Here is a 27,650-nt window from a genome sequence, read left to right on the forward strand (position 1 = left end):
GGTCTAAGGTTCATTTAAAGTTCAACTGAATCACTTCAGTAATATCTTTTTCAGTAAAGCTGAAGATGTACAGGGATTGTTAGGAGAGAGAGTGAGGAATGACTTGCACCGACAACTAGCGTCAAACCAGGAACTAGTGTGACAAGGACTCTGTCCTCTGCACATGAGTGCTCCATGAAAGTTGGTTTAATTTGAGGTCAGTTGATGTGTTGAAACATTTGCTGCAGAACAAAGTGAAAGGATGTTGAAAGTGTTACCAAAACAAACTTGCATCACCAAGTGAGATGTTTTTCTTGTGCTCAGAGAGGTCTTCAAACTTAAACTTAAATGTCTCAAAAACCATAGAATCCTTGACCCCCAGTCCCCCCACATAATCCGTGCGCCGTCTGACAGAGAAAAAACATCGCCCTGCACTGGATTCATTTCTGGAACACGAGCAAAGCGGAGCGCAACAATGATCAGCTGTACACACATCACAGGAGAACTACAAGATCACGCGGGAATAGAGAGAAAAACGTGCAGACATGTTGCTTTGTCTTTCTGAGGATGATTTGTAGTTTATTTGGTGCCTTGACGCGTGCCTGCAGCGTACTTCGTTGAAAAATAGCCTTGCGGCGTATTTGAAATGGAGCAGAGTATAGTGGTGCTGGTGGCACGCTCACGAGACAGGCCGCAGCGGTCGCTGGGGAAACACAATGATTGGCTAGAGTGGCAGCGAACTACGGTGTAGTGCGTGGCGCTGACGGACCGTGGCGTCTGTAGAAATTGGGGGTAATTGTTTATCAGAAGTTCAAAAGGAGACAAGAAGGTAGAAGAGAAACGTGCAGGAATAAGAGACGACACAGTCAATATATAATACAACAAAAAAAATCAAAATAACCAAACATACTTATTTGACCACTTTAGAGGGGGCAGATACTGTTTGCACAGTAACATATACTCTTTTAAATGAGCTGACAATTGCTTTTTAACAAATCTACAAGAGTAGATTACACAATTACAACAGTGTCATAAATTGCAGTGTTTGATTTCAATGGAAAAATCTTAGTTTAATATTTACTTTCTTTTTAGCTCTGATTTGGTCTCCACCAACTAAATGCTCAGCTTTGTTCACCAGGAGTTAACTGTGTCTGTCTGCTGTTTGGTGATAGGGAGGTAGCCTACAGCTCATTTATCTGAGATTTTTAGGACGAGGCGTCGACGGTAGCAGCATGAAGTTTTCAGGTTGTTCCATACTTCCTTCTGGACTTCCCTCTGCTTGAAATTTGATGGTCAAAGGTTGCATGATGATTTTTCCTTTTTACAATAACAGTTGAACTTCACCTACACTGTGACATAAACATTTCCCAGGAAACACTTTATGGGCCATTATTTCTTCCATCAAGAAAAATAAGAAGATATTCCTGCACAGTTGTTCAGTACCACAAAAACTTTATTTATTCACAATGCTTAGATTTTTTAAAAATTGTCACCTGAAGAAGACCATATGGTGTAAACGTGATTAAATCAGTTTTTTTTTGTTTTGAGCAAGTGTGCGTGCATATCTTCTTTTTCTTGCTGCTTTTTAAAATCTGCGCTGCACCTATAATATGTGATGTTGCATATAACCGACACTTCTTCCATTCTTCCATAACATAAAGTCTTCCATTTATGGAATCGTTATTTAGGGCTTAGGATGATTTGTTTGGACAAAGACCAAAGTGAAGTGAGACTTCACATTTGTCTACATTTTTATGGACCAAATATCTGAGCAACATCTGGTTTCATTATTTTATTCTAACAGAGTTTTGTTTTATGTTGAAGAGAATGACACAATTTACCATTGATCCTTTCAAAATGACTTCTTACTCTACTCATTCTTGGTTTTGCTGTGATAAAAAGTTTCTGTGTTTTCACATGCCCTGCAGAGAAACACACAGAGAGTTATCATCTCTTCTACAAATGATTTTTGTACTTGGACTCTGGTAAATGTATCTTTATTTATGCTGTTGGTTTGTTTTTAGGGTAACGAATATATTACCACCCATTCAATTTCAGGAGGTTAAACTGCTGCTGCTCAGACTGTCCTTTATTAGTGGTGGTGCTGTACTTGCCTGAGCCCCAGGTGTCTCTGGAGCCTACTTCTGCTTTTATTGCTGCTGCAAGCAATGCAAACCACAATGGCTCATTCAAATGAAAGTAAACCTTGTGTCTATTTGTGCACCGACAAAACCAAATAAGTAGGCAGCTTCTACACACCACACGTACTAAAAGTAGATCAACTCATCTCACTGTGAGGTTATTAACCTTTTTTTGCTACTTTTTCATCATAGACATATACATACATTCATCATATCATTGTCATGCATAGAAGTGATTCAGTTGGTTTTATTGTATTTATCCTTTTCAAGTTGAACTTGGATTTCTGAGACCTTTACCTAAAATGTGTTCAATCAGCCCTGATAAAGCAAACTAGAGCGCAGCACCATTATCATACTTTCACTTCAGGTGAAGGAGTACCTTCTTCCTCTCTTCCACCTCTTCCTCCTCCTCTTTTTCCACCTTTAGTCTTATGAAACCTTTACCTAACCACGTTCGATAGTAAAACTCACTTACGCATTGTGGTTTTCTCTAACCCTTTCTACACTGGGCAGCCACTGTGTTTCATTTCCAGCAGTAGATGTTTCAGTGGAAGTGTTTGACATTTATGGTACATATTTCTTTATTTTATTGCTGAGAGCCAGATTAAAAGAAAGTTCTACTCTTTTGTCCTTGTATTTAAAGTAAATGTCAACCTTACCCCTATCGGTCTAAACTAATCTAAATTAGCCACACAGTGTTTTGCCTTCGTTCAGATGTTGGTCATCCAGACAGATCATTGTTGCAGCTTGGATTTATAGTCCCCCCCTTTGCTTGGGTTTTCAAACTAAACAAAGCGCCCAACAGAGTATGTGCTCCAATATCTTGCATGTAAGTGCACACATGCATCACTCACAGCACAGTGAGATAAGCACTTCCTCTTCTGTCATTTGTCAAGCCTTGAATTTCACATAAAAGCCACCAGTTAAAAAAAAAGAAAGAAAAAAACTCTTATCACCATCTCGCCCTGAAGGAACCAACAGCCTTGTTTGTAGCTTCACAGGCCTTGTGGTGGATATTTAAAAAACCCAATCTGGTTTAAAGGGGCTATATGTAACTTTTTACATGTATAAATCGTTTTTTATCGCCCATTAATAAGCGAACGGTTAACTGATGTTCACTGTCTATCTGTGTTGCCCTGGGTCGTATTTTCTGCGAAAGCTCCAGGAAGTGACACTTTATGCACGTTCTCAACGTCCTCCTCACTCCACTCCGCTTACAGAGATCAACAGTACAAACTCACACACTCCCGCTACAGCCAGAGGCCGCCTTCCACACACTTCTATCCGCCCTAGGAGCTCTCAGCCAGTGCCTGCCGAGACTGTCGTTTGTAGGATGGAGAATGAATACAGACACACAGACTCCTTCACAGGCTTTCACATGTGTATGACCACTTACCTCCTCTGTAAACATTATGCCGGTAAATATCCAGTGTTTCGAGGCCGATGATGATGCTCGTTTGTGTACGTACGAGCACGTATGACGAGCACGCGAGGGAGAGCGAGCAACAGGTTACTGGTGCAGTTCACCTAACGGCCATGCGGTATCGCTACAAACGCAGTATTTTTTGAAAGTTACGTATTAGCCCCTTTAATGTTTTCTGAAGGCCCGGGTTTTGATGAGTAAGATCCTTATACCCATGCAGGTTAAAATATGTAAACCACAACATTTGTTTAATGCAAAAGACTCTCAGAACCAGAGCTCTTTTCATGTGAAAATGTGTCAATGAGTGCAGATGGTAGTGTATCTGTATTTACTGTCTTGAGTAAGTGAGAGTTAAGACTTGTATGTGAGTGGGTGCTTGAGAGCATACCTGCTGCTGCAGCCGACTGGAACCACTTATCCTTTTATTTGGAGGGTAAAGTGAAAGTACACACGTTTAGACCTGTCAGCAGAAATCAAATCTGATCAGTAGTTTTACAATCTTATCTTCTGATAACGGACATAACATATAGTGTACTTGGGAGGCTGCTGTATCACTTTTGTGTTCTGCCTCCATCAAGTTGTGAAGTCATGTTTTCATTCCTGTCTGCTTCTTCTGAAAATTGACTGTTTTTTTTTTTTATTTGATTGCACAATCATAACATCTGCTTGAGATGTCCAGAATCTTCTGGCAGAAAAGTTTGTTTTTATCAAGAGCAAAGAAGATGTTTTCTTGAGTGTGTGTGTTCTCAAAGCTGGTTGTTACTCTGTGTTAACATCACAGCTGTTCAGGTTAAATAGTGCCATTAAAATGTGAACTTTTTTATGACTCAAAAGGCATTATGCAGGACAATAACTTTAGGATACAAACATTCGACCTGTTTTAAATAAGGCAGGGATTAGCAGGCAGCATACAGTGCATGTATGCATCGTTTATATTTTAATATTTCCATTTGGATTTTCTTATTCTAAACTATTCACATGTAACATTTTTCAATGGATTACCTTTTTGGCTTTGACTGACTCTGCCTCTAGTTTGACTAGCAACTGCAGTTTTGTAACATCAGGCCCATGTTTCTGTGTATTTTGGGGTTTGTTCTCTAAAGCGAGTCCTTTAGGAACTGATCTCTTTACATTTTCAGTTATCTAAAAGAAACTGTAGTGACTTCTGCAGCGTTCATTTTCATACCTTAATAGGCAACAACTCTCGTGTCTGTGATCAGAGCATGAACTTTGAATGGAGGTTGTAAATTCACTCACAGTCATAAAACAAAAATGTTTTGGTGGGGACAACCATGATGGTTTACAGTTAAAGCTACTGGTTTCCAGTCAGATGCTGCCTGTGGGCGCAACTGGGTGTTGACAGTTCATGCGCAGAGACCACTAACAGGGTTAACTGTCTCACACTGTGCAGATTACCTATTCCTAACGGTTGCCACAAACGCACCCTACAGTCCTGCCGTGGGGTTTTTAGTCAGAGCTACTGGTTTCCAGTAAAGACCTGCACCCAGTGGCTTCAGTGCAGAGGAAGTGGTGGTGGAGCCTGAAACTCTTTTCAGAAGAAGAAAAGAAAGGTTTTCAAGCTTCAGGGGTTTCTCTTTTCATGCAATAATGTAATCTGACAGACGGGCATTTAAATGTCTGCTTTTTGGATCATTTAGCTGATGAGACAGCAACTTCCTGTGAGCAGGAAGACAAAATGTCAAAGCCACGCCTCTCTGCAATAAATAGAACAAATATGGCAGTATGGCACCTTTAGGTGTTGCACCACTTGATTCTGCACTTCTGATTATTCATTCTTAAGTACAGTGCTGACATAAAACCTCATGAGACAGAAGTGACCAACAAAGAATCTGCACTTCATGGTCACAGCTTCTGACAGAAAATCTGTCATGTTAGAGGTTTTAAACATGATTTCCTTCATGTATCTTTAGTTCATCACATTTACAATGTGACCTGACATGGAGCCAATATTGTCACCCTATGCTGTACACAGACTTATAGCGCCACGTAGTGGAAAAGCAAATACATTACATTTAGAGTATGTATCCAAATCTGCATACTGTGATTCAGAATCAAAATAATCCTATTTGTCATATGACGAAAAACACAGCAACTTATGATGATAATAAACTATGTGTTTGTATGAACACATTGCTGTTTTAAGCCTTAAGAGAGATGAAATGTTATTAGTTATTATTAGTGCAAGTAAATAATTTACACTGAAAAAACACCAGCTTTGACAGTAACATAAGACATCTTGTACAGTTAATTATTTATTCATCAATCAATTAATCAACAACCTGAAAAAGTGATGACAACATTAGTTAGTACTAGTCATACACATAACTGTCCACATATCTTGAGCCAGTTTAGTTAAACAGTTTTTAGCCAAATACCTACAGGAGCTCTCTAACCCCACCTGCTGTGAGAGTTTGAAACTGCTGGATTTGAAACAATCATTTAATAGATCTTAAAAACCATTTAAAAACAACAACAACAACAAAACAATAATATTGGGTTGACAAGTTTAATTTCTTCACAATATTTTCACCTCTTTTAGTTTCACAATTTTCTTCTTGTCAGGCTGACTTATTTTTTAATCTTTGTAAGACACGTTCAGGTCAGGAGTTGATTTACTTTAAGGGCCTTTTGACCCCAAGCTATTTTTTATTTTTCATTTAATTGGTTTATTTAACAGGGACACATGCCATGAACATCGGTTAATATGTAAATTACAAGGTAGATGCCATGCATACAGGTTTCTAGCTGTGGATAATTTGCACATTGACACATGAAATTCATGTCAATTTCTGTATTATTAAAACAACAGGGACGGATAATGTTCTTGCGTACAGCTGCCAGTTTGCCTCCTCTTTCCTCACTGCCTGTCCCTCTTCTCCCTGCTCCGCCCCTCTCCCTGTCTGAGCAAAACTCAAAATCTACATGCAAAACAAAATACACAACAGCTGTATTTATTTTAAATTCAAATGTAAGGAGTATTATATGAATATTATCTTTGTTTATATTACAAACAACATTATTTTCCATGTGGATGTTGACATTGTGCAGCTGGATTGTTAATAAAAGTTCCTGGCTGACATTTGGAATGTGGCCCATTAAGGTTTGACTTAAAACTGACTGTTTTTGTTTGTTCTTGACTGAAAAAAATATATCACCATTCCACTAAATAAATACATGATAAGATTTGTGGTCCATATCGCCCAGCCCTAACCTCTATCTGGACATATATTCCACTGAAATGGTAAATGATATCATTTCGAATAGAAAATCTAAAAGTAATAGAGAATAAAATCAAATCTTCACTTTGTATTGATTCATACTTGTCTATCCAAACCGCATGAGTTATTGTGTATATGGTATCTTTGACCACATCAATCATGTTATATGACGGTCCCTAACCGTATTGGAGCTGCTTTTAAGGCAGTTGAATTATACTGTACTAAAGTAAAAAAGAAAAATGCTAATTGGGTCTTTTTATCCACAGAAAGTTAGCTCTGCATTGTCTTTCATAGGCTCTACTTTATTCTGAAAGTCTTGACTAGAAGTATACAGTAGATGAACTATTCACCAGTGTTGTCCTTATTGTAGGCCCTTGCTGTTGCAAGAAGAGGGCGCTGTTTCCCACATCACCCTATACATGTCTGTGTGCTGACACAGACGTGTTCCTCCAACACTACATCATTGGATCCTTTCAACCTCTGTAATTTCCAGAGTGAATGTTTGAAACCCTGCCCCTCAGGGGTAATGGGTGGTATTGATTGGTTGGCTGGTATCAGCTGGCCGTATTGATTGGCAGAGTTACAGACAACAATGAAGGAGAGCAGTGAGAAGCAGTCAGGTTTAGTTTCACACAGAAGATCAGCTCAGTGAGAAGAGACAGCTGTGGCAATGCATTAAGCTTTGTGTGTGTGTGTGTGTGTGTGTGTGTGTGTGTGTGTGTGTGTGTGTGTGTGTGTGTGTGTGTGTGTGTGTGTGTGTGTGTGTGTGTGTGTTATCCTACATTCAATATTGATTGAGCTGCAGTAAAATGTTCCAGTGTGGTTGGGCAGAGGAGCAGCTGTTCAGGGTCCTATGCTCTTCATGATAATATACTTAAAGGACTTTTCTGTTAAATATATTTACTCACCTCGTTTGTAATTTCCTCTCAGTTCCTGTTGTCAATTTCTGTTCATTTAACGAGGAATAGATTACCACAACGATCCAATTTTCATTAATTAAAGAAATAACACATTAACACCTCTGTCCATTAAAGTGAATACTAATTTCCACTTAGAAATATAATCATTATACAGTTAATGATGATTAAATTCATTTTCCTTTGATTTTAACAAGGGCAGAAAGAAAAGTCTGTGTAGGGTTTGTGTTTTGGTTTGTTTTGACTGACTGTGTTTGACAGGTACTGAGTTCTGTTTTGTGGGGGAAAATGTGTCAGAGTGAGCTGGAAACTTAAAAAATGATGTTCAGAAAGGAAATAAATGACATCAAACATTCTCAGGCCAGTCTGCAGGCTTGTTTCCTAGTAATCATTAATATCAATAAAAACTTAACTGGTGAATAGTACCACCATTGAGATGTAATAAAACTTTTCAAAATGCAACGAGGATCTGAAATAATTCAAAGAGCAACAATTGACTAATCCAAGCCAGAGTTATCATTTTTTGGGACAGTTTTTAATTAATTAAGATAATTATTTGATCACAAAATAAGTCTTGAGATGACTCATGAATTACAAACCGATTAGATCAGGTCTCTCCAATTATCATCTCAACATCTCAACAACTCATCAGGTTAGCAGTGAAAAAAAACAGCCCCATCTGAAGCCATCTCATTTGAAAGAGAGACATAAACAAGATAGCACAAAGACAAGTTACATTAAAATGAAAATAAAAACACCACAGAGAGTAAAACACAGACATCGAACAAGCACAAAAGCAGAAGACGAAGTCAGCTCAAATCAGGAAACAGCATTTCTCAGTAACATCGACTGTGAAAAGTTTGCCAAGGGGAAAAAAAGTGTTAAGTGTTAAGACCTTTTATTAACTGTATTATAAGATAAATTATTGTAACAAATTTCAATGCTGCCATTGAACATTATTTTTTGCTTAAACAATAAAAGTTCATCACTATCTTAAGATCTGCGAATCAACGTCACAAAGAACTTGCAACAATAAAGTAATGACACTTTAGGAAAGGACTATTAACTGGGTGTCGGTGAATTTTGAAATATTGGTGTGCATGTTATAAATCCAGTATATCAGATTTAAGCTTTTCTTAAAATATACTATTCAATGAGTCACTAGTGGGCCTTCAGTGGAGACAAAGACAATCATGGTGGTCTCACTCAGGCATTAATCATAGTACACGCACACACACACATTCTATCTTTTCGTCACACACTCTGCCCACAGGACCACACACAAATATCTTGGAAAACACACAAAACCTCCAACACAAAGTAATTTTATGTAGACATTAGCAAACCCACAGAGGCTCCCAAACCAACTTCTTCAGTGGGAAAAGGAACCTCACACATCTCCTCCCCCCCCCCCCCCCCGTCTGTCCAATTTGTCTTGGTGGGCTAATCAGAAACACAATAGAGTCTCAGTGTCCAACCTGGAGACTAATAATGTTTAGATTCAGAAGGGAGGTGAGTCAGATCCTCTGCAGCCCTCTGACACATCTCCGACTCTCCCGGTCTGGATGGAGAAGAAATTGAAAGAAATGATTGGAGGGGAGACAGCGGGGAATGTGAATGGGATCGGGGGACATGACGACAAAACAATAAAATCTAGAATGTACTTTGCACCTGAGCAAAGAATACATTTTTGTTGAGACCGTCTTGATGGTCATTTTTAATGTTGTAGCTGTTTGGTTTCGTTTATGTCTTTATCAATATTTGGTGCTACCATTACGATAGAATTTTCAACTTTTAATGTTGTCTTTTTCGGAGAGTTTCCACCAATAGTTCAAAATCAACTGCTCAGCTTTTCCATTTTCCTCTTTTTGGCTCGTTTTGCTGAACTCCCTTACGACTATCACTTTAGATTTCTACTTAAGCTACATCCTGCCCATTACACTTCATATGACACGCTTTTGTCGCAGTAGCTGCTACATGAACTGTGGGTATACCAAAAACAACGTTTGCAATTTATATGATGACACAGCCTAGTGTCTTCACAACTATGACCACATTCCCACACGCCACACTGACATCCAGTGGCAACTTGTGCCAGTACAGGAAGTAAGTTCCCATTTTTTATGCAATTAAGTTAGTAAATTGTTAGTATGCTTCATCTGAGACATGTAAGACCCTGAAAGCTCCCAAACACCATGCCCAACATTTTTAGACTTAGAGGGCAACATCCAACCCTTATTGTTGCTTTCCAAAACTGACAGTCCAACAATTTTACCAACTTAAAGAGCCCATATTATGTCCTTTTTGGGGTTCGTATATTTAATCTATGTACCTACTTTTGTACGTTCACAATAGCTAAAGTCCGAAAAAAGTGTCTGTTTTCATGTACTGCTCCTCCTTGCTCCCTCTACGCTCTGAGTCCATCAGCTACACTCTGTTGAGCCCACACTGTTAGACCCCATGTGGGCCAAGTCTGCTCTGATTGGTCTGCCGATCCGCTCCGTCGTTATTGGTCAGTTGCTCAGCACGCTTCTCGGAAATTTCAACATGAGCTGCAGGGCTTGCCACATCGAGCCAACGGGCTTAGATCAGTGATCTCACACTGACAATGATGTCGGACTGACACATTTTTATCGAGGGGGGCTAGAACCGAGCGTTACATGTGGCTAATGCTACAGCTAACAGGAGGACGTAGGAGAAGCCTAAACATGCACAGGACACTTGGAAAACACACTAAAGGGCATATAAAACCAGAAAAATCATAATATGGGACCTTTGGGACCCACTCAATTTATCAATTCTTATTAGTCAAGCTCCAAACTTGGGCATACATAATTTCATGACACCTCAATATAAAGCAGGTCTAGACTGTATTTTTTGTTTGATTATTTAGAAAGACTCGATAATAAACCACCATGAGTAAGGTCATGGCAACAGTGTTTAGCAAAAATGTCCTTTTAACAGACAGAGGCCTTAAGTAGAACCAGAGTCCTTGGTGAGCAGCCATCCATCGCAAACCGATGGGACATGGAAGGGAGAGAAAGAGAAACATAAAGAGAGTGAGGAATAAAGAAGGATAGACTGACAGACAAGGAGAACATGAAGGGAGACAGAAAAGGCAGACAACAACCAGTAATAAATCGGTGAAGGAATCAACCTTTTCTGTCGCTTTTCGTATTTTCCATAAATCGAAAATTGTGCATTAAAGACAGATTTCCCCCAGGTATTTCTACCCTGCCTAGAAACACCTTTCTCTACAAACTTGGTTTGACAACCTGACATGCAAACTAACTTATTAAGAGTATGTCCTGGTCTTAACAGTGTGGTGATCAGTGAGGAGGAAGGTCGAGTCTAACTTGAGTTTGTGTTGGAAAATGACAGTTTTTACCCTCACCATATCTTAACATTAATCTGCAGGATTACTACTCTGTGAGGATGGATGTTTCAGTTGTGTCCTCCATTGTTCACCCCCCCCTCATGTGCATGATTAATAAATATACTGTCACACATACAGAAAGAGGGACTCACTAAATGGTTGTTTGTGGGGGCTGGTTCTTTAATTGTGAAATATCCAAGTCCTCCTGCCAACAGAGTTTCCATGGTATAAAACACCAATTTGTTCCACGTTGTCACACAGCATCCGCTCATAGCCAGTAAACTTAAAAGTTCAGAGGACAGAGGAGGTAGTGTGGCTTTGAGGCAATGGAAAAGACTCAAGAAGACTGGGAGTTAGGCTTAGTTGAAATAAAATGTTTTTTTGATTACCATGTTGTAGTTAAATAAAGGAACATAATAACAATAGGGGTCTGGCTGTTCAAGATGTGCAGGGTGCTAATCTAATACTTTCCACTTGTATTTTATTAATCATCAGTTTTGTAAGTGTTGCATTTGAACTCATATGGAGAATATATACTGAAATCACACTGAAAACACAAAAAAGGTTGATGTTTTGTTTGATCTCAAAGTATAATATCTTATAAGGACTTCGTGTGTTATGCTAAAGCCCTAAAGATGGAATGAATTTTACCATTACTGACAGTTTAGCTCTGTATTAATAAAGCTTTTATCGGTTGGGTTTTTCTGTCACACCAAAAACTCTACAATAATAATTTTTGGAAACTATTTCAGATCATGTCTTGGCTGTTTCCTGACTCACAGCATGACAGTAACAGTAACTAATACCCTGTGTGGAAAACCTCTCTGATAAGACCAACTGTTTTGTTTTCCAATGGCAAACAGCCTGAACGGAGGTCAGTGTCTGGGCCCCATCACCTGCTGAGTCAGTAGGACCCCCCACAAAGTGATGAGACATGTCTGGTGACTCAACACATCCATGGTGATGTCCAGGCAACGTTAGACCTTTTTTTTTAAATCATAATATGTATAATTAGATATAGGCCTATTTCTCTTTTCATATAACCAAGGAAGCTGTTCCTCTGTGCTTAATAAAAGCTTAACATAGAACTAAGTCTGCAAGATCAGCACATACAGGAACTATTGAAGGTTGATGTTACTCTGGCTAATAAGAACAATAATATAATACAAGTTTTGAGGCTATAGCTACAAAATATTTTACATAAGACATCAAAATAATCTTGAAATAAATAATCAATGTACCAAATTCACACTTTGAATTAAGATGGAACTTTGAAAACTTTATTTTATATGTAATTAAGTGACATAGATGATCAAATAACACAAACTGTTTGAACTCACTGCTGACATTCCCTCTAATGAACATATACCCTCTGAAGTTTAGCTTTCACCTCTTGTGGACTTACAAACTACACAAGCCAACTATATTAGCCTCCTGCTAAAACATATAAAGTAAAACAATATACCAAAGTATTTGTTTTTTTGTTGTTTGTGACTGAAATACAACCAAACAATTGAAAGTTGCTGTTTCAAAGGAACATATTCACATTGCGAGGCACTGGTTTTAAACTTACCTAACCACACTGTCCTTTGTCAGATCAAATGTTGTGTACATCCAGAAATAAAATAACACTGTGACGGGCCGTCTCTGAAGACACAGAAGCCGACAGACTTTTCTCCAGCCATGTAGGAAAAGTAATTATATGGGATATGAGGAGGAAAATTCCTCTCAGAGCTTTGAAAGGCTCTAGCTTCCTATTTAAAGAAAAGTTATATTTTGTCTGTTTTAAATACCATCGCAGGAATATGTTGATGTAAGACAGATATGTCTTCTTATTTGGTTTGGCATTTGTTTTAACTTTAAGGGCGATCTAATTTTAAGTGAGTACAAGCAGTAGGCCTATATCTCAAAAGAACTATCAATAATAAGATAAAGGCATATAACACAAACTGAACGTTTCTAAGGTTGGATTCCCAGACACATAGATGGAGCAGAGTGCAATTCATTTGAAGAAAATGTGTTATGTGTAATCCATTTGACTCATGTTTGACTCAATCTCCCCCAATCCTCCCACAAAGACCTCTTTGCTGAGCCAGCACTTCTTTTACTTTCTCATTGTCTTTGTACTTACAGATTGTCTTATTTATAAAGCTAACTAGCAAATGTCAGCATGCTGTCATACCATATAAAGTCAATATCATTGCAGCATTGTCATTATGACCGTTAGCACACTGAGATTAGCAGTTAGCTTAAAGCAGCACTGTGCAGATGCCTAAAGTCCCCATGTAATTAAATATAGGCTACTGTACATTTTCCCAGTTTTAATCCAGCATTTACATGTTAAATGTTAATTATCCGTCATTATCTGCCAAATATATTTAAATAAAGAAACATCTGAGGAGGGTATATTTTACACCAAAATAACCATGTTTTCTCTTCCTGTAAAACTTTTCCAATCAAATTCATCCCAACGTTAGGTCTTCTATCTTGTGATTGGTTCTATCCTGATGGAAATTCGTCATGACACAGCAATTAGATACTCTCAAAGGTCCGTTTCATGGGGACTTTAAAGAGTAACTTGTGCTTGTTTACTCAATAGCTGTTTTCAGTTTGTGTCATCTGATTAGAGCGAGTCATGTTCCTCCATTTTAAAGGACTTTACATTAGAATTTATTTATCAACTTTTTTTGCCATTATTTACAGTAAAGTTACTTTTAAAAAATACTATAGCTTAAGGATGAAAGGACTCTTCATTGATATTGCAGAACTATTATATCCTGTTCATCAGCATGCAGTACAATGATCGCTGTGTGGGGCCTTATCACTGCCAGTATGACTGACTACACAGAATATGAAAGATCATGTCCACGTCTGTACTTTGCTCTTCGTCCATGGTGTGTAATTAGACTTGTGTTTATGCGTGTGTGTGTGTGTGTGTGTGTGTGTGTGTGTGTGTGTGTGAGTTCTGGAAAGTGTGGGAACTGCAGAGGAGGATGTGTGTATTTACCAAATTCCCATGACTTCCTCCGGAAGAGAGACAGAGCTGGAGAGGCAGGAACTCATTTTTAGCACAATCACCCGAGAGAAAGGATGATGTCCAACGTGACTACATATCACAGAGTAACAGTGAAATCTGTGGTTCCATTTTGTATGCTATGAGAGGTGATTTTAGGTGGACCAACACACAAACACTTCAAACTGTATCAAAGTGAGTTTCTTTAGGTTAACATCTGACTGTACAATAGGCATGAATATCATGTAGGATTTTCAAGATGACACAATAGGTTTGTTTTTAAGGTGTCACACTACAGCTGCTGTGTCATATGTATAACTTTATGCCAGATATTTGTAACTTAAATGTCACTGAAACTGCAGGTCAGGTCAAGTGCGCTGATTTGCACAAAAAAAAGACAAAGACATAAAATGAAACCATTGCCAGTCAAGGCCATGTGAATTCAAATAAATGACTTAAACCTTAAACTTAAAGGATTTGTGCACAACCTAAACAGGGTCACAAAGAAGTGAAATAAAATGGCGTTATTGACGCTTTCAAAAGTTACATAGGCTCACTTTAACATACATATGCACGGCAAGCTGTTAGTTTCAGTCTGAAAAAAAGAAAAGATGGTTCCAAAATGGTCAACTATTCTTTTAAGCAAGGCACTGTACATAGCAACTCCACTCACATGAAGTCTGGGTGTAGCAGAGTGATCAGTTACCCTTTTCTGGATAGAAAAAAAAAGAAGCAAAAACTGTGCTTCTGGGAAAATAGAAATGCAACTAAATTAGCAGGAGGCCGGGCTGTTTCTCATGACACACACAGTGAGGTCAGTTCATGGGTCAATTTCTCAGACTTTCTCTTAAACAAACACACCCATTAAAACACACAGGAATACAGTAATATTGTGAGCAGTTTAAAGCTGGAGCGAAAATGAAAAAAAAAAGATTTCAGTTTAAGTATGAGATTTTTTGTGATTTTTTTCTTTACGTGTAAATGTGTAGGTCTCTCTCTGAGTGTGTTTGTGCATGCCTTCACAAAGTTGGCCACTCATTAGTCTCGAGCTTTTGGAGGAAGTGGTGGTTACCGATGACTCAGCCAAGCCATGCCTTTCATTCTCTCTTTGCTCTCGCCTCTCATTCTGTCATCTGCTTTTCTTTCTACATTTTCGACATTCCTCTTTCCTTTTCTGGTCCTTTCATTTGATGTCCTTCTGCCTTTCTCTAAATCTCTTTTCCCATTTCTTTTACCCTTGTCCTGTTTTATCCTTGACCTCTGGAGGTTTATACGTTTGTGTGTGTGTTCTGTGTGAGCAGCAGACTCAGCAATGTGTGTGGGAAGATAACTGTCTTCCTTCAGAGTGATTAAAACATTCCTTCTCTCTTCTTTTTCCTCTCCTTTTGTGCCTGTCTTAGTTTTCAGTCAAGACTTTCTGATGAAGAGGAAGATGAGGACACAAACTGGTGAGTAAAGACAAGCTGGACATCTATTTTTCTACATATTTGCTGGTTTTTTTTATCAGGCTAAGAATGAATGCAAGTCTGGGGCATTCTTCTTTTGAATTTGAATGCGTGGGCTGGTTAAGGAAAATCTCTGTCGTTCTAGATCAGCATTTCTCCTTATGATAGAGTTTTAACAAACCATAATTTTAAGTGGTTCATTTGTCAGACTTAAGATAAAACACGACTATAGAGCATGAAGCGTTCAAGACCTAGATGGAAAGTATTGCGATCGTTTCCGAACTTTGCTGGATTTCACTTTTTGAGGTGCTGAATGGCTATTTAATGTTTCTCTGAGTACTTTTTATATCTCTTCTAAGTTTTTGTAAAGCAGCTGAAAAATCCCCTTTTTTGGAAATAAATCATAATAAGGAAATGTCCGACATCAATAAATAGCACAGTGCATGTAAAAGTGTTTTTTTTTTTTTTGCTCTGCAGCAATGGTTTTTCAGTTTGTTGGCAGCCTCTGCTAAGATATCGGCTAAATTTGGCACTTGGCAAGTAGCCGCTTCTCCAAACTTAGTCATGTAATCATGGTGTGACGCACTGACCGCACCTGTGAAGGGCTAAAGTGAAAGTGGCGGCCTTATATTTCCTGATATTACAGCAGCTTTAAGATGAAACAACAGAGTAAAGAGCTCAGAAGCACCTTCATCTCAAATCAGTGAGAAAGAGTGAGTGTTTCAGTGACGTTAGTGATTGTTTCACAATCTATATTGACGCACTTTATGGAAGATCTCTGAGCAGTATGTTATATGTAGATGTATGTCTGATTGGAAAGTCATTATCTGATCTTGTCTGATCTTTTTGTCTTTCTGTCTTACTCTCAACTAGCTACTGCCATGAAACCATCACTTCCAATGATGTAAGAAAAATGGTCGGTTACTTTCTTCCATGTTGGTTCCACCAATCATTCAATAAAAGCTGTTCATGAGACGCATAACCAGAAATGGTTAGTCGGATGTAACTGCTGCTATTTTTACAGATCAAAGAGATTGCTGTTTTGTGTGTGATGGAAGGGGGTTTTGGACTAGCCCAGCATTTAGCACCAAAACATGCATCATTGGCCTACAGACTAATAAGCCAGCTGGATGCCATTATTGCTTTTATAATGATGTTTCTGTTTGTACAGACAGAGATCTAAGCAGACTCTACTGTAAATGCAGTCTTAGCTTATTTGGGCAAAACAGCTGAGACGTTAGTTGAAAACTAGCTAGCAACACACGCTGGTTGGTTCTGAAATAATTCACTGAGTCAGTACTCCCAATGTGCTATAAAGAGAGGATGTGTGTAGAGAACCATATTGTGAGCTCATTTGCAAAAATAATTAAAAATAGCGCCTGACACTACTTAGCTAATTTTTCTGTATGCAGTTAATTTATGTTGTCTGCGTTTTAGCTCAATGCTAAATAATATAGTATAAAGCACTGGATTTGTAGCACTCAGCTTTACACTACTTTCACAATGCGTGAATGTGTTTTGTGGTGTTTAGCCCTTAGTGTGTTTGCGTTCAGTTCATCCTCTACAGTTCTCAGAACTCACCAGGAAGCCAGCTCTTCTAATTAAGTCCCTGTAACTTTTTGCTCTGGTCTCTGTACATACTGTGTATGAGGTAGATTAAACGTACCCTTATTGTACATTTTCCCTCTCTGGGTGTGTCTACAAAATCTCACAATCAAGTAAAAAAATGCAACATGAGATCAGATATTACTCTCAATGAGTTTTAGCATTGCTGACGTATTCTCCTTAGACCAGGGAGAGGATATGCACTGTGAAGATGGCCTAGAGTAGACCATCATCCAACAGTTGCCATTTCTTTTGGTGTAATGCTCGGGGTGGTAAGCTCAAATGCCGATATTATTTGTACAGAGTTCAGTTGAAGTCGAATTCCTTGTGTGTGCGAGCATACTGTACCTGGCCAATAAAGCTGATTTGGATGCTGATTCTGATTATGTTATACTGCTAGCTTAAAGATAAGAACTACTATACATTTAGGTTATCTGACAACTCATTATAATTTCAATGTGTCGAGATTGATCACCAACTAGGCTTTATTTCAGGTAGCCTATAAACTACATATTTGATAAGCCATAAGCTTTACCTGACAAAAGCTAACATTAGCATCCAGCCACTATCTGGCTTATATACGGTAGCTTACTTAGCTGTATGTAACTCGTGACTGTAGCAAATCCACAGTGCAGATCTGTTCATAGGCATTCTTCACAGATTTTCATTCATAGGCATAAGAAACATTTTACATCTAACTTGCAGCATCTGATCGACCTATGTCCAGAAACTCAGGGACATTCAACTTGATGTCACTAAGGTCTTCATGTTTTTGTAGATGTAAAAAGTATAGCTTAGGCTTCTTGGTGCACAGTGAGAATATCATTCTTGTCGACAACATATCTTGATCTCACATTTAAACGTCATTCTTTAAAAAAATCCCAAATCTATTTTTAATCCGATAATGTAACAACAGAAAATTCAAATGAAGGATAAACATGTGTTAGATGTCTCAGTGGCAGTTATGGCCTGCTGGCTCGTGAGTTTGTCTAATGACTGCACCGTCAAGTACAGCAGGAATGCTAACCTTGATCTTCATACATGTCAGAGTTGATAAGGAACATCAAACCCGACTTTGATGCTTGGTTTTAAGAGGAAGAAAACAAAGAAGGAGATCTTTTTCTGTAATGAATGTACTTTTTATTATTTCTTTCTCTCTTTCTTTCTCCTGTCATCTCAAACACTCTTCATAATGTTATGTAAGTGGTGTCAGTTTCGGTATTTTGTCAGAAGAGGCTTCCTACACTCACACACACACACACATGTATGTCCGCCCTGTTCCGTCAAGGCTCCCTTATTTACGGTAAAAGTGTGTTTTTGTCTTCCGTGGGTCTGGATGAAGTGATGCAGTTAGTTTTGGTATCATGTCCATGCATCTCCACTACTGAGAGACCGAGAGCAGTGCAGCGTGGGCATGTGGGGGAGGGCTATGACAGAGATGACTCAGCTCTCTGTTGCTGGGTAGAGAAGCACCAAACACACTCCAACCCCCTTACATCTGAAAAAAAAAAAAACGCTATCTGATGTAGCTATTCTGAATGCGACAGCCTCGGGTAAATCTAAACTGAGACGTCACATTCTAATGATAATCTTTGCATATACGATTGATTACAGACTGATAAGTTGGTCTCAAGGTAACATTTAAACGGTACGAGACATTAAGAAATGCCAAAACTAAACCTGAAATGTATGATAAATGATTTAAAATGTCAGTTTTTCCCCTTAAATCCAAAACACATGGAAAGATTGACATAAAGGCCCATTTAGTGGTTGTTTTAAACTTTTTTTTAATATATATTACCCAAATTAAATTATAAAGACGTATAGTTCATCTATAAACCTTGGGTACTTTAGTTAACCACTCTCTCTCTACACTGACTTCATTTAGTATCAGTTCAGTATCAGTTCAGCAGGAGAGTTTAATTTAAAATCCAACTTGACTGTTCTGCAGTTAGTAGAGGACACAATGGCAACCTGTTGACACTTTCTTATTTTTCTTTTTCTTCTTACTAAGCTGTGCATTATCGCCGACATTTGCCGGTAGTCACTGGTAAAGTAACAATCAGGTTGATTGCTCACTGGACTTTAACTCAGGTTTATTTAAAAAAAAACAAAAAAACAACTATATGGCCATCTTCTTCTTCTGCTACCGAGCCAAGATGGCAAACAAAAAGGCTCAGAAGGATGAAGCATTCCACGCTCACTGTATTTACACTCGATGTAAATGGCCCTAAAGGATCAGTGTAAGCACATTAATGAACTCAAAATATCAAAAACTGTAACTATGGAAGAAAACATATTATGACACACTGCTAATGTTTTATCCATGCAGTAGTTTCTACTTAAGAAAGTATAAAACTACCCATGTTAAGAAAGCAATTGTCGCTGAAAAGACCCAAAGCTAGAGTTGAAATGATTCAAATAGATCTTTGAAGTGAATCCCTTTACAAAGAGCAAAGTGAACCAAACGTTTACCCTGTGTGCAGTAGTAGCAGACAAAAAAACAAGCTGCAATATGAAGAAGAAAACAACAAGAGAGAGATGAGCAACATAACAGAATGACTTCTCAGTGCATGCATGTATGTCTATATGCGTCAGGTTAGTACTGGTTTGAATCAAACTGGTTTTGGTTTTTCTGTGTGAAACCATGACATTGTCGTCCAAATGCCTACTCACTGAAGAAATCAATGAGTCAGTGGTGGGAAGTTTCTCAACCAACAGGTGGATTGTGTGTGTGTGTGTGTGTGCTAACTAAGGTTTAAGATCAATAAATGTCACAGCTGAACTTTGAATCAAATTGAAAACAGTAGTAGGTCAGTGAAGTTGTGTGGGTGTGTGCATGGGTGTGAGGGATCTGTTGCAGCTTTACTCATCACAAACGAACGCTCTGAGATACAGTAAATGACTGAGAACACCACAAACATCACTCTGCTTATTACTCGGGGGGTTGTAAAAAAAAAAAGAGAGTGACTGAGACAAAGATGTTTCAGAACCGTATATTCTACATTATGTGTTTTCTAAAACGTTTTATGGTCATAACGTCTATAGAAAAATGGCTTTCATTCTGCTTAGAAATACGGAGATTGCTTAGTTTTGGACTTGCAGCAAACCTTCATGTGCTTTGTGTGGAATTATAAATATGCTTCTGAGTTATAGCTGTACTTGAACTTTAAACACGGAACGCTTAACAAGCAACTCTCATTTAGACGACTGTCAGCCTCTAGTGGCCTTGTGTCACATTTACTGTTTATTTTATTCTCCTTTGTATGTTGTTATGAACTAAAGACGACTGCTGTGTTATCTTTGCATTCATTCATTCATTCAGAGAAACTTGATGATTTCACACTGCATAAAGCTCTGGTCATTCATCAATAAGTCTTTTTGAGACATCATTTATTGAAAATATTTTGAAAATTGATCATCCGTAATCAATTTCAGAGAAAGAATTCCAAATATTGTGAGGTTGCTGCAACTTCTAAAATGTGAGGATTAGTCACATAGGATTGTCAACTGAATATCTTTGAGTTGTGAGGATACAGTAGAACAAAACATTCCTACTCTCAATCAATCCTTAAATGTTATGTTGGAATTTGGGTTCTATTTAAAAAAATATATTTTAATATCTTGTAATCATGACATATGATATGTTGACATATGATATGGTATGATGACATATGTTTCAAGGTGTATCATGCGGCTAGCTTCTTTTTTTTTAATTTTCTCACACTGAAAATCAACCTGCAGGTTTAAGATGTGACCCCTTAATGAAAGAACTTGTATTTGCTGTCAAGCCCAACATGTATCAATGGGTGCCCCCCCCCCCCCCCCCCTTAACAAAAAGGCTATCATATCAACTGTAGGCTGTACATTGAAGGAATTATTTTGTCGTATACACTTTCACTTAAGTCAAATTTGAAATGCACTTGTAACGGAGTGTTTCTATTGAGGTATACAAGATGACTGACCCAGTGCGTGCTGGGAGGGAAACTATAAATGATCATAAGATTTAAGATTTTACTTTTATTGACTGAAATTTCAGTTTTTACACTCTGTAGTCATGCAACACACACATGCACACAAGCAGGATCCTATGGACATGCACTGGGGGAGGGATGTCGGGGTGGCGGGGCTGACCACGGTGGGCGCTCCTGGGCTGGTGGTGGGGAGGGGATTTGGAGCCTTGCTCGGGGGCGCCTCGGCGGTGCTCAGGCGCCTCTCCAGCTATCAGACCAACTTCAATGCTTGGTCTGCACCGGGACTTGAGCCAGCGACCCTCTGGTTCCCAACCCAAGTCCCTACAGACTGAGCTACTGCCGCCCCCATAAGTGACAGTATAAGCAGGTTGTTATCATATCCTGATTGTTTCCTGGCAGTGTTGGACTGTGTTTCCTCTTCATCCATTGTCTCACAGAGTTTAACCTGACTGTGGGTGAACATCTCACCAGTAGGTGGTAAAGAAACTGAAACCGGACTGAGTGACTGGCAGTGAAGTGACGCCATGATACTGAGGAAATACTTGTTGATGTAGTTCCTTTTGTCGTCCACTAGAGGGCGACTCCGCTCCATATTTAGAAGCCTGTTGATTCAAGTGGCGTTTTTCTCTGATCAATCATTTGCTTCACCTGTAAACGTTTTTGTTGAAATTTCGATGTAATGCGAACCAGAACTGAAACCAGCGACGGTTTAACATAATTTATCATGTTACATGAGATAGCCTGTATTAGGCTTTATCTGTTACCCAATGTCTTGAGGCTTACAGAGCGGGTGTCGGGCAAAAAACGCTTCGCTTCGAAAACCCCCACCAAAATACACCAATTATAGGCCTTTTATTTCGGCTTTGTTTCGGCTCTACAGTGTACTACTAATTTGAAATTAATTTTACACTGCTCAATAGCATTTATCTCATTTATCAGTTATCTCTAAATTGATTAGATCTACTTCTACAAAGCGTATAATTCCAATGTATGTTCATTTATTTATCTGAGCAGACCTTTAGGCCAATTCTACAAATTAGGCAAGGGCTATAATACACATAATACAGCCTACTTTTTTTAGCTGGATTAAACACCTTAGTTGGCCCTTGAAATCATTCGCCACAGACATCACTTTCTCCTGAGTGTATTGAGAATAGGAATATATCCTAGGCCTACGGTAACATTTTCTTTTGTCCCTTAAACAGGATTAGGCTACAAGAAGGTCGTCGGGATTTTTATATAAAGCGGAAGAAAAAAAACTCGTCTCTAAAATATCTAAAATATCTCACAAGGATTAATTCATTTTTGACCTAGGCTACATGTTGGATACATGTCCTACCTTTCTTTTCTTCTACAATAATAGCAAACCAACAGGCTACGTATTGACCGTCTTTCTTTGTAGGCTACTTTAGAGAGAGTAATACTTTTTAGAGGTTAGGTTATTTTCTAACTTGCTACCAACATTTAGGCTGTAAAAAAAAAAAATCAAGAATAATTAGGCCGTCCGATTCGCGTAAACAAGTCATCACTTCAGGGGGTTTCACTAAAATCTTAATTTAAAAAAAAGGACACATAACTTCATTTTTTATATGAATTAAGACTCAAAATGTCAGGACGCGACTCAAGAATTCATGACACACCATTTGGTGTGTGTAAGTGTGTTATATCAACACATTATGATACTATGACTGCTATTTTTTAGATTTCTATAGCCTATTTATGCATTTGATAGACTATTCACATCAGATCACATTTTGGTAAAATCAGACGACCTGCAGAACATATCAGCCGAGCTGCTGCTGCATTAACACACCAAATGTCGCTGGAGCTAATATATATATATATATATATATATATATATATATATATATATATATAAAGAAAGGTAAAATTGATAAATTCAAAGTAACGAGAACCTTTATTATAGCCTTTACTTTTTGCCTGTTCACAGTAGACCTATGTTTTCTTCATAGCCGTGCTCCTCTTCATCGTGAAGGATTTTTAGCCCTCTTATCACTGAGCAATCATTTAACTTTCTATTATAGGCCTATACGGGACCGTATTATTCAGCATGTAAGCTACTATGTAGATAATCGTCGACTGGAGTTTGTAATAGGCATCTTATTAAAATACAACAAAACGTCTCCGGAACTCCGGCGATTTAAGGTTTAGGATTAATGCTGTCCGCATCCGTCCGTCCGTCTTACATCGATCTATGCCGCCTCCGATTCAGAGTCGGGGTCGCTGGGGTCTACATATCTAGGCTACTTAAAATTATTATTATTAACAAGCCTACACATAGGCCTAGAGAATTTTCATTAGCCTACAAGAACGACAGACACAATAGAAGATAACAAGTTGTGACAACTTCCTTTTCAGGACATTACATGATTTGTTCGTGTTTATTGACGGTAAACGCGTTCACTGTAAACATAAACAACAACAAGAAGCTGATAATGCAAATGTCACTGAAGCTTCCTGTGTGATAAGAAGACCTACCCTTTCAAATTTGGCGTTGTTTTTCCTTTATCACTTTTTTCTCTAACACACGAAATGATGGCACGTTGCACAAGCAGGAATATCATTTAATTCATAGCCTCATTTTAAAAGGGTAAAGGCTTCTAGATGGTATTTTAGTGACATAAATTAATATAGAATAAAATACTCATTTTTTCTCAAATATGTTAGATTACTGGTTGTTGCTTTTTTAAAGATTACATAAGGTGTTAAATTCGTCAATACAATAAATATACAAGTGTCTAAAAGGACTCACATTCAAAAGATGAATGATTGGTGTGATTTTGAGAACTTGTGTGATAATTTACAGCCACATTTAGATCCTTCTTCAGGGCGGCTAAATGCTTTTAATTCAACATCTGAGTCATACCTCTGAATTCAAGAGAAATGTGGCATTAAGTCCTCAAGCACGTAGCTGACTGTGAAAACAACATCAGCCTTTGAATTTCAATTTCTTTGAACTTTAAATATTTAAAGTTTCACATCTTTCTTCTTGTGTGAGTGTGTTTGTGTCTCTGAGTCACCTGCGGTCACGAAGAAGATAATATTCAGCCCGCTGCTGTCTCTCACTTTAAGTCAGCCTTTAAAAAAATCAAATCTTAGAAATGCTAAAGGTTGAATAGAATCTGAATTTATCAGACATCAGACAAACTAGTAGTTACTTAACTGTGAAACAGAAAACACAGATATGTAAGAGTTAGAAAAAAAAAATGAGGAGGACAAAAGAATACAAACTTTTATCATTTTTGGAAAACATAAATTCAACAGCTATACCAATAAAATATATTAAATGTCCTCAATCTGTATGTATTTACAGTGTAAGGGTTAATATCATGGTTCACAAACCTCTTTAGACAAATCTGTTTATTGAAAGCAAAACTCAGCTGAAAGACTTCACAAAGAACAAAACACGATTTGCACAATAGAAAAACAAAAGACTTTCAGGATGTGCGAACATGCTGATGATTGTGACTGTGTGATCGGTAAATCATCCACGTGAACTTGATATTGTAATACACTCTGTAACCAGTTCATTAAGCACACATAGCTAAAGCCCTATAAAATCTAACAGTGCCGCCATAAATCCTCCCTTCATTAGGCTGTGTGTATGTCCCCTGTAAACTTTTCTAATTCATATAAAGGCAATAAAACAAACGTCAGCGTCCACAGTGACCATGAAGTGAAATCAAGACAGTTTGAAGAAAAAATGAGTGTATTTTCTTCATGTAGAGACGACTGAATATGAATGCAGGTCCACTTCAGCACCATCGGCTTTAGCTCAACTGTTACTGACAACAAAACATATGCTTTAGGACTCAATTTGATCAACAAAGAGCAGTGTGGTTGTATTTGATAATGATGGTGAAAAGAGCTTTGGAATGAATCCTGTTTTTGTTTTCTTTAAGTGGTTTTGTGTGTTATCAGTTTTACAGTGTAAAGTGCTGCGGATAGAGAGAATCTCCTTCTCTTTGGGACTCCTCCTGTAACTGTAGCATTTGCGTCCCTGACTAAAATCCACTTTTATCTGATTGCAGCTATGCACGCAGTGAAACTGTTCAGCATACACGATACTTGAGTTCAAACGGTAAGAACCTACATACGGTTAAAGTGACACCTGCGTCGAAAGCATCGTGGGCATCAAAGCATGCCTGTCATAGTGTTGTGGTTATGAGACACTCCTCTGTAATTTATTATGCAAATAGCCTTCAATCAGTTGCTGATCAAAAGATCATGATATTATCTAAAGTATTCAAGACTATGTCGACGTTAACATGTCTCCCCTACACTATGTGTTATGATCTCTAAACATTTCCTGGTGAGTTAAAGTGACCATGTGTTGTTCTTTAACATATGGGATATCCCTAGAATAATACAAAGTGTAGGACCACCGCAGATATCATGCCCCTCCTCACTCTCTTTGTGTCTCTGACAGTTTTCATGAACAGTGTAACCCACAGGCATTGTATCTTTTTTTCTTTTTTTTTGAAACTCTATTCCAAAAACTTCAAGGCTGAATTTCAAGGCTGAATATCAGCTTCAAAGTTGTTTTTTGTTGTTGTTTTTTTTTATCAATATTCAATGACGTGTGGCCTTGTTTTTTACTATGGGGGATGGAGTGAAAAGGTTAAAAAAAAAAAAGTGTATACACGCCTCATTGCATGTGAATAGAAACAAACCCTGAAAATAATCAGACAGTCAGCTCTTTAACCTTATTGTTACTGATTCTTTTTTTTTTATAGATTGTTCTTAGCTGAAGCGTCATCATCTCACCTGTACATTAGTGATGTACTTCTAAATCAAAAATACTTCACCATTTCACATACTTCCCCGACATTTTACTGGTACACATGAACAAATATCAAACGCTTAGAGACAAATAACATTGTTAACACAGCTGGATATCAAAACAGTTGACTCTAAACTATAAATATGAATGAATATAAAAATGTTTTAACTTGAGCCAAATTTACATACACCTATAAAACAAGTGGTATCTGCTACTACTGCTTGTTTGTGAGTTGAATAAGGATCTACTCTGAAATTTAATTCTTCTTCAGTCCATGCTTCATCCTTTCATCATGAAAAACAACACACACACACACAACACAACATAAAACAACACGCTGGATGCTGGATGATATGTTTAAAGACAAAAGTATCTGTATCTGTTCTCATTTCTTTAAGGTTCTTGTGCTATGAGCAACTAAATTGTTAATATTCAGTGACTAATGTTGTCACTATTCGAGTACTGATCCCATGATTGATTTTTTTTTTACCATAAAATGTGACCCCATGCAGATTTGAAATTGATTACGAATATGAATCCAGTGTTTTCATCTCTTGTGTTCGTTCAAGTTGTGAAATGAACTGCTGTGCTTGGCTGCATGTTGTAAAAGATGACCGCCTTGATAGTTTGAAACAGTGAATTTAATATGAAGCGATGTTCCTTGTTATTATTGCTAAAAAACAAAACAAAAGTAAAGCTGTAAACCATATCCCTCTGAGGATCAAATTAGGAATTCATGTTGCCCGTCCACACATTAAATATCACAGAACTTCCTCCTTTGATGTAAAATCTCAGCAAATGCTGTGTACCAGACTGAATTATGGGAAATGAACGTCACATGTTGCAAAATAAACCAAAAACAATTACATGGGCAAGAAAGCATAAAAAACATCTTAGGATTTTGACATCTGATAATAAACATACAGCTTTTATTTGTTATCAATTTCAAATCTGCATGGAGTCACATTTTATGCTAAAAAAAACCAAAACAATATTTCGGAGTTTCTTATGACAAGAGGGATTGTACTAAAATAACCTCCCTGCGTCTGTAGTGCATGCTGACACATTGGTATTGAGTCCGTTATGTAAGGCCTCCATGCAAGAGGATGTTGAATCAATAGCATCATTAAAAACACACAGCAACATCCCAGTGTTTACATCCAACTGAGATGGAGCTGTCCTAAAATATCTATGTCACTACTGAGTTTGAGAACATGTGGGACAGTGGATGACTTTAATTGAACCCAAACGTTTATTAAATGTAAGCACAGATGATTTATAAAGAGGAGGTCTTCTTGTCAAGTGAAACCTGGTGTTTGTGTCCGCACTCGCTGCTGTTGTGAAGCTTCATAAGGAAATCAGGGAAGGATTCTGCCATGAAGCATGTCGGCAATGGAAATGAGAGATTATTATCATTAAGTCATTCTGATCCACTCACGCTAACACACACACACACCCTCATACTGTGTCACGCAGGTAAACACTCAGACACCCACATTGTTTCTTTGTCTCAACACACACTTTAACATGTACATCTTCATTATCAAAGAAAGTGTGTCTACAGGCCTCTGGCACTTTAGGATCTTCATGGGTCACCTTGACTGAGATTACTGATTTGCTGAGTGCACTTTTTTTTGTTTGTTGTTGCTGTGATTCGTCATTTTTGAGCATTTTGAATGATTCCGACAAAATCTCTGTTTCTCTCCAGTGCCACAGAGTCTGAAGATGTGCGAA

The 27,650-nt window shown here is 38.0% G+C and overlaps 1 long non-coding RNA gene across 2 annotated transcripts in view; it reads left to right on the forward strand.

Annotated features, from left to right (window-relative positions):
- LOC132975557 (uncharacterized) overlaps positions 1-27,650 on the forward strand; it is a 64,187-nt gene that overhangs the window by 4,996 nt on the left and 31,541 nt on the right. For both annotated transcript variants that reach the window (XR_009673285.1, XR_009673284.1), the window contains exon 3: positions 15,489-15,536. This is a non-coding gene — a long non-coding RNA (uncharacterized LOC132975557). The remainder of the gene's footprint in view (positions 1-15,488; positions 15,537-27,650) is intronic.

Source organism: Labrus mixtus, chromosome 6 (genome assembly GCF_963584025.1).
Source record: "Labrus mixtus chromosome 6, fLabMix1.1, whole genome shotgun sequence".
Lineage (NCBI taxonomy): Eukaryota > Metazoa > Chordata > Actinopteri > Labriformes > Labridae > Labrus > Labrus mixtus.